Here is a 7,804-nt window from a genome sequence, read left to right as displayed (position 1 = left end):
TCTCTTGCTGCTTTTCTCCCTCTGAGGATCTGCAACTTCAAAAGGCAACTTTAAAAAGTGTCTGTTTCACACAGTCAACAAAAGCATCTCACACACACACACACATGGGCACACAGCCTTGCCTGAGAACACACCTAGCATGCTATCTCTGCAGGACACAAAGCCTTCAGAGAATAAAGAAACAATCACTCTTTTATAGTGCAGTGATACTGGCATTTATGGCTGCCAAAGCACCGAGCAGCTTCCTTGAGGGCAAAGGAGGAAGTGAAGAACGAGAAAACAATTTTGTCTTGTGAAAACCTCTACCGCATGTTGGTGTCTGTACACAGATAAGATTGAACGCCGGCTCAATTGTTTGATTGGATCCGCGCACAAACTCACCAGCGAGCCGAAGAGCGAGCGTGTTTTTTCAGACGCTGCCTTTGATAGCTGCATTAGCTCAAAGTGAGGAAGCCATGCAAACACGGTTGCATGTCTGAGTGATGCAAGCCCAAAGCAACTCTGCTCCAAACTCCTTGTAAGCAGGTCACAGTCGCACACAGATAACAACTAAGAGAGGTGATCTGTGGCGTCTTCTGATCACAGCGTTCAAAGATGCCACCGTCTATACACCGCATGGACGCTGACCAGCTGGAGAAGAGGCACTTTTTTATGCACAAAACTCAATCTAGAGTTACTTACTGTGATTTTTAACATCACTGATTATCTGTGGAAAGGTTTTCATCATCTGGAGACTTCTCGTATATGTTCTCGTATTCTGATTTCACATGTAGTTCCAAAGGTTCACACTGTCTTTGGCCGGAATTCCTTTCGCTTTGCTGCAGCAATCGACTGGAATTCCCTCCAAAAATCTCAGAAACTGCCATCGCTTCATCACCTTACATCTTTAAGCAGAAGCCGCAGCAGGCCCTAACTGACCGCTGCACATGCTGACTGTTTCATTTAATTGCTAGCATTAATTTAGGAGGCTTTTAATCTCTGTTTAAACACTTGTGTGTCCTTTTTTGTGTATGCATTGGTTATTTGTTATCTTTCTTCCTGCTGGGGCCTCTTGCCAGGTCATCATCGCAAATGAGAAATTGTTCTCAGCTGATCTTACCTGGTAAAATAAAGAATTAAAAAATATGTATACATATATCTATTTTCTGTAATATTAGGCAGATAAAGTTGTATTTAATAGGATTTCTTGTAGAGTTTTAATCCTGAATATTTGAATTACTCAGGTAATTCTACACCATTAAGTACACGTAAATATTTGAACTCGTGAGGCTGATTTGTAACATTAATCATAGTTTTCTGCTGCAAAGCACAATGCACAATTGTTGTTTTGATTGTGCTGTATAAATAATAGAGACTTGACTTAAATAATAACACACCAAACATACTGTTATAATGCATCAAGCTTGCTGAATATTTATTAAACTGAGTGAGATTTGTTGCTGAACTAGTTGAGCCCCAGTTTGTGCCTCAGTGTACTTTTGAATCTAAATGCACTAGAAGACATCATCAGTTTAATTCAGCCTGCTGTGGTTCTCCCATCAGTGCAGCTATTGTGACTGCAATTGTTCTGCTACCGTTGCACTTCAACTTTGATTTACAGATTTGGGGGAAATGAGGAGTCACAATAAATAGCTTGTAACTGGTGTTTAATGGGGCGTTTTCCATGAGCTCCCTGCAGCTCTCCAAAGAAAGATCATTTTTACATGAGGTGTTATGTGGAACTAAAACTCTGTTTTTCCTAAATGCATGAAACCTGTTATATTTGTCCAGTTTGGGGCGCTAAATGGTTTCGGGAAAGGAGCTGTTGACATAACATCTCGTGACATTTTACCGTCCCTCATAACCAGATTATGCATTTTGCATCACATCTCCTGAATCAGACATGACAATAGAGGAAATGTGATGTTTGACCAAATGTTTTGATAATCAATATTACAAAAAAAAACATATACAACATTATAAACTGTATAGGTAAATAGTAAACAGTTATTGATGAAGGACAATCAAATCATAGTGTTTGAGAACCTATGCTGGACTTAATAATAATATTAATAAGAAAAAGAATATGAATAATAATAAGAAGAATATGAGTACTACCTCTACTTCTACCACTACTACTGCTAATAATAAAACTAAGAATAATAATGATGGACTGGAAAAATCTCCATGAGTCTACTGATGATCCAATCTGTGGAAGTAATGAATCTGCAACTTTAATAAAATCTGAAAACCTGGCATCCTGGAAATGGACTTTATCTAAGAATCTAAATGTCCCCATACCTGACAGTGGGGAGTTTGTAAATGAGTGCCCAGAATGCTATACACGTCGCCATGTACTGTAAAATACAGTTGTGCTCATAAGTTTACATACCGTGGCAGAATTTGTAAAATGTGCTCCATTCTTTAATGAAAACATGAATGATCAGAGCAAATACAGATGCATGACAATAAATACCTTTGTCTGAACACCAGCCCTAAATGAAAGAAAAATGCTTCCATTAGCAAAATATTTGCTCAAAAATAAAGGACAATATTTCCCAAATTTGGCCAGGGTATGTAAACTTATGAGTACAACTGTGTATCTTCATTATCTGAAAATACTGAGAAAGTTTGAAGATTTTTCTGAGCTTTTATTCCTTTTGTTTGTTTGATTTTTCAGACTTTTCATAATGTTGTTGAACCACATTTCCTTTTAAACAACTCCTTCCCTATGTTCTACTGTTGCTTAGACTTCGTTTTCCCTTTCTGGTTAATCGTACTGTAATTGCTCCAGAAATCTGTACCATCCCAAAAAAAAAAAAAAAAAAAGTCCGACACTATTAATGAACAAAAACATGCAATAAAAAAAAGCTGTGTAACTTCAGGTAATTTTTTCTACAATTCTACAATTTCATTTAGCAGACGCTTTTGTCCAAAGCGACGTACAACACAAGCAAGAATTCAGACATAAGGAAAGACCTTTAGTAAGTGCAAAAAGTGCTTCAAGTGTGATTGGTCAAAGATGTTGCCATCAAGTTGCAGAAGAAGTGCCAACCCCCCCCCCCCCCCCCCCTTTTTTTCTTTTTCTTTCTTCTTTTTTCTTCAACTTTTTTCTCTTCTCTTTCTCTTCTCTTTTTCCTTTTCATTTTCTTGTTTTCTATCCTTAAATTACAAAAATAAACTGTGAATTTACATTTGTAATATAATGTGTAAGAAATAACATAAAAAAACATTAATTCTGAATAAAGATGGAATGTTTTCTTTACAAAAAAGGTAAATACGTTTGCAAATTTAGTGTAGTTTCACAAATATTTCAAATATTATTCAATTAATGAAACTGTTAAATTCAAATACATTTATACATTTAGTGACAATGAACAGAAATAGAAAGCACTGGTTCTATAATTTCACATAGATATGTTTGTTATACAAAAGACATATTAAAATAATATAATGTGTTATTATATAGATATAATAATACATTAATTTGTGATCATATTATACACACTAGATAATTTCCTTTTTTGCACATGTAAATATTCATCATTAAACATTATAAAGCAAATAAAATGTACAGAATATTTGATAAAAATAGAATATTTCAATTATACAAAAACTTTCTTCCTTAGATAGTAATTTTATGTTATTCTGGAGCATTTTTACTTCTTCTTTTTTTTTTTGGCGGTTCCCCAGCTGCCGGAAAGTCTTATTTTTCTTTTTTTTACCAAGAGCAAGAGAGCAAGACCCCCTCTCTTTGTAGGTTGTTAGGTAAAGATTGTGGCTGGAGGAGATTTCCCATTTGTAATTTGGGTCTGGATCAAACTGAAAAGTCAGAAAGTCTGGTTGGAATGATTTCAGTGTGAGGCTGAAGTGTGAATGGTTGCCGTTTATTTTACACATGACATTAAATCCAAAGACTTTGGTTGTTTTTGCAAATTTGTACATTTTGACAGATGTTGAAAATTGTGGGGAAACAACATCAAAGGAAAAATCACAGTTTTGACGCTGATGATTTTTTGAAACGCCTTGAATCAGAGAAGCTGATTTGATGGTGATCGAGTAATGAGAAAAAAAGTAAGATGAAGCATCTTTTAAAGGATCAGTTGAAATTGCCAATCTATTTTAATCTATTGTCACCTTGGGAGAGAAGTGCTCCGCTTTTGTGTGGACTAATTGGATTTTGAAATATATATTGAAAAAAGTCTAATTAGATATTCATCACATGGGGAGGTACAATGTGATCACATGCTAAAGAGCCATTTCTTTAATGCAGGTAGCGCTCCTCTGCCCTCGTCAGCCCATCTCCACTTCTCTTCTCTCCTTTTTCTCTGCAGAAAATCATTCGTTTCGCGTCCCTCCTCCTCCTTTTCTTTCAGTCAGTAACTTGAAGAGACAACTGAATGGTAATGTTTGAAAACACGCTGGAATTATTTACCATTTCTCTGTGTTCAGTTCACTCAGTGGTTTGAAAGAAAATACAGCCATCAGAGAAGCAGAGAATCCAGTCAGGACACGTTTTAACGCTTGTCATTGTCACTTATTCTCCTGTTTCTGATGCCTGAAGGGAGATTTCCATTGTTTTAGCTCCCGGAGGTCGAGGGTCCCCACAGGGGTCACCAGAGGTCAACACTGACATCACTGACCTCAGCTGTCTGTTGTTTTCCCTTAAGCTCCTATTATCGGTTCCTACGCTGGAAGAGACGAGCAGAACCGTTTCACATTACTAAGACACGCACAATGTAACCGGGATCATCTTCATCGTCACCTCCTCATCACTGAAGGAGCTTTAACATCCTTTTTCAAATCAGCAGAGATCGATAGAAAGACAAAAGGTAAACTTCTATTTGTAGCTAATAGCAATTAAATGTATAATCATGAACCTGTATGAAACACTAATGTGTAGCTGTTAAATTAGGAATCAGCTATTATTTTTAATTTGCTAAAGACGCTACCTGTGTGTTGCTATTTGCCAGAGGCCTCGGCAGGAAACCTGAGGAAGAGGAGTTCACGTATGTGTTTATTTAAATTTTTATTTGCAGTATTCTACATGTATGAGTTTGAAAAGTATGGAAAGAAAAGCTGAAAAGAATAATCCCGTACTATTTTTTTGTGTGTTTTTTTTAGTATTTCTGAGTTTGGGTGAAATTCTTTGTTTTGCTTGGCAAGGACAAAATACTGTTTTAAAGCTGTGTCATAATAAATGCCCGAATTTATCTACCCCAGATTTCCCCCCAAAAAAACATCTGCACACGAGTAAAATGAATCGAAAACTTTATGAGAACATCTCTCTTTTTTTCTCAGAAAAGTGCCAGAAATTAATCTTGAATAAAATCATCTTTGGACAAAAGGCTGGAACTCATGCTTGCTTGTCTTTTTTAGAACAAACCATAACTATGTAAACTATCGACAAATTAAGGTTAAACTGGTTCCTACTTATAACTGTAGTTTGTATTTTCTTGTTCGTTGTGTAATAGTTGATGATAATATATTCATTTGACCACAGCTTGGGTTGTTTGATGCAAATACCTGCTTTTTTCGCATGTTATTACCTCCGCCAAGGAGGTCATGCGATCGGTCCGTTTATTTATTTGTCTGTCTGTGTGCGTGTCTGTGGACAGGATTTCTCGGAAACTACTTGTTGGATCTTCATGAAATTTTCACCAGAGGTGGATCTTGGCCCAGGGAAGACTCCATTCAAATTTTGTGTTGATCCGGATAAGGATCTGGATTCTGGATCCGGATTTAGATTTTCCAACTTCGTATCATTTCTCCAAAACTAATGAATCGATCGGAATGGAATTTATTATGTCATTTAATTTAGTGACGATCATCATGACAGAATTAACTTTTCTTGTTGCAAAAAAAGATCTTGCTTTACCATCCACATCTTCCCTTGGCGGAGGTCAGAAATCTCAGATTGCTCTTGTTGTGAGTGTTAAGAGTATTTTGCACATAGAATCTATAATTTTGGCAAGTGACTTTGAGTTTACACCTTAGTTTCTGAAAGTACAAATATGTTCAAGCAAATGGGAAACCTTAACTGTATTTTTTAGAAGTCTGATCATTCGAATTTATTGACTCAATTGTAGAAATTGGGAAAAAAATGTTAAAAAATGATTTCATGCTTTCACACATGATCAATGTGGACTTTGAGAGTGGTTGAGCACATGTTCTGTTGATACAAAGTCTTTGTGGGCCTGCAGACGATTGCATTGCTCCTGATATCAAACACAGATGACAAACAGGCTCCTGTGGATGTTTCTGAATCTGAATTTCTGTGCCTGTGACTTTGCACTTCTTGCAGACGTAGCAGTTAGTTCCAGACTTTGCTGTTGCACCGTGTCAGCGATGATTCCAGCAGAGTGGGCGGACATGACACTGGATTTCTGGAGAATCTGGGACTTCCAACTGTGTCTAGGCAGTGTTGAAGGGAAGCATGTACAAATCAAAATGACTACCTCAATTACAACTCTTTGAATGATGAATTAAAAATGTTGTGCATAACCGAGAACCTCCTGGTACAGTTTCTAATCCCAACAAGCATTTGTTTTGAGCACCATGTGGTTTCCTGGCGAATGTGTAGGGTTACACATTTTGGGCTGCATGTGGACTTCTGCAGACAAACGGTGCAGACATTTACAGACTTGGCTTACACTCTGCATATCTCTGTCTCCACTGGTAAATGGAGTTTGAAGCAGAAGGAGATGGATGCAGACTTCATTTTGAGTCCTCAAGGCGCAATTATGAACCTTGAGTCAAGAACTTTTTTACTAAATTTGATGAATTTTTCCAGCTGCTTTGACAAATGGATGTCGCAGTGATGAGAGTAAAACCTTAGACTGAGTGTCCATATAACAGAAAAGCACTGGCAGGGCCCTGTTGAACAAAACTCTTACATGCTATGTGCAGGTTTTGTTTGTATGACAACAGTGACTTGACAATATATCACCACATTTATCTGTAATATTGTAAAAGGCCTTGACCTTATTCTATGAAGTGCCCTGAAATTGCATATGTTGTTAAAAAGAATTGAAGTGACACATCATACGTGTCATATCATACAGCTCAGGGCAGACAGACACAGCTGGAACATGCATGTCCTTCTCTTTCTTTGTTACCAAGGCGATGAGTCCTACCTGTTTTATTGACAACAGTCCTTAATTCAAGCATTTTGCTTTTCAGGACAGTGTTTTCTTGCAAAGTTGTGGCAGAGGTAACACAATAGGGAATAGGGAATTTTCTCAGAAGATACGCGCCTGATTTGTCAAACCCATCACTTCATTAAAATTGCATTAGGAAATTAATTCCTAATGGCCATTATGAACAGAGGAAATAATTAGAGCAAACAAAACCTTTTAATGTGCATACCTGACTGTTGATTTAAACCCAACATGAGGAAATGTGAACCTATATTTCAAATGCATACTCATCTTCATAGCACTAGAAGTCATGCGTGTTTGCCCTCTCCATGTAAGGAATCGTTCTGTTTCATATTTAAACAGCCCCGTGCTCCTCACTATCAGCATGTGGAGCAATGTGGAGTATGTGTCCGCTGCCTCTCGCCCTCTCTGCCCTGCAGAATAGCTGTTTAAATGAGATTAGTCTTGACAAGTGAACTTCAGCTGGTAATAAAAACCCCTTTTTATCCGCAAAGCAAACATGAGAGCCGCCCACCGAATGAATACCTAACTCCTGAATTACCATAAGAATAGCTCAGCTGAGTACACTCATAATGCTTAAACTAACAGTGCAGAACACACACACACACACACCAACAGCAGCCACGCTAATGAGTAGTTTCACTGTTTGAGATCGCTGCCTTGTT

Source organism: Acanthochromis polyacanthus, chromosome 7, assembly GCF_021347895.1.
Source record: "Acanthochromis polyacanthus isolate Apoly-LR-REF ecotype Palm Island chromosome 7, KAUST_Apoly_ChrSc, whole genome shotgun sequence".
In the NCBI taxonomy this organism is placed as follows: domain Eukaryota; kingdom Metazoa; phylum Chordata; class Actinopteri; family Pomacentridae; genus Acanthochromis; species Acanthochromis polyacanthus.
Note: the sequence above shows the minus strand (reverse complement) of the source record.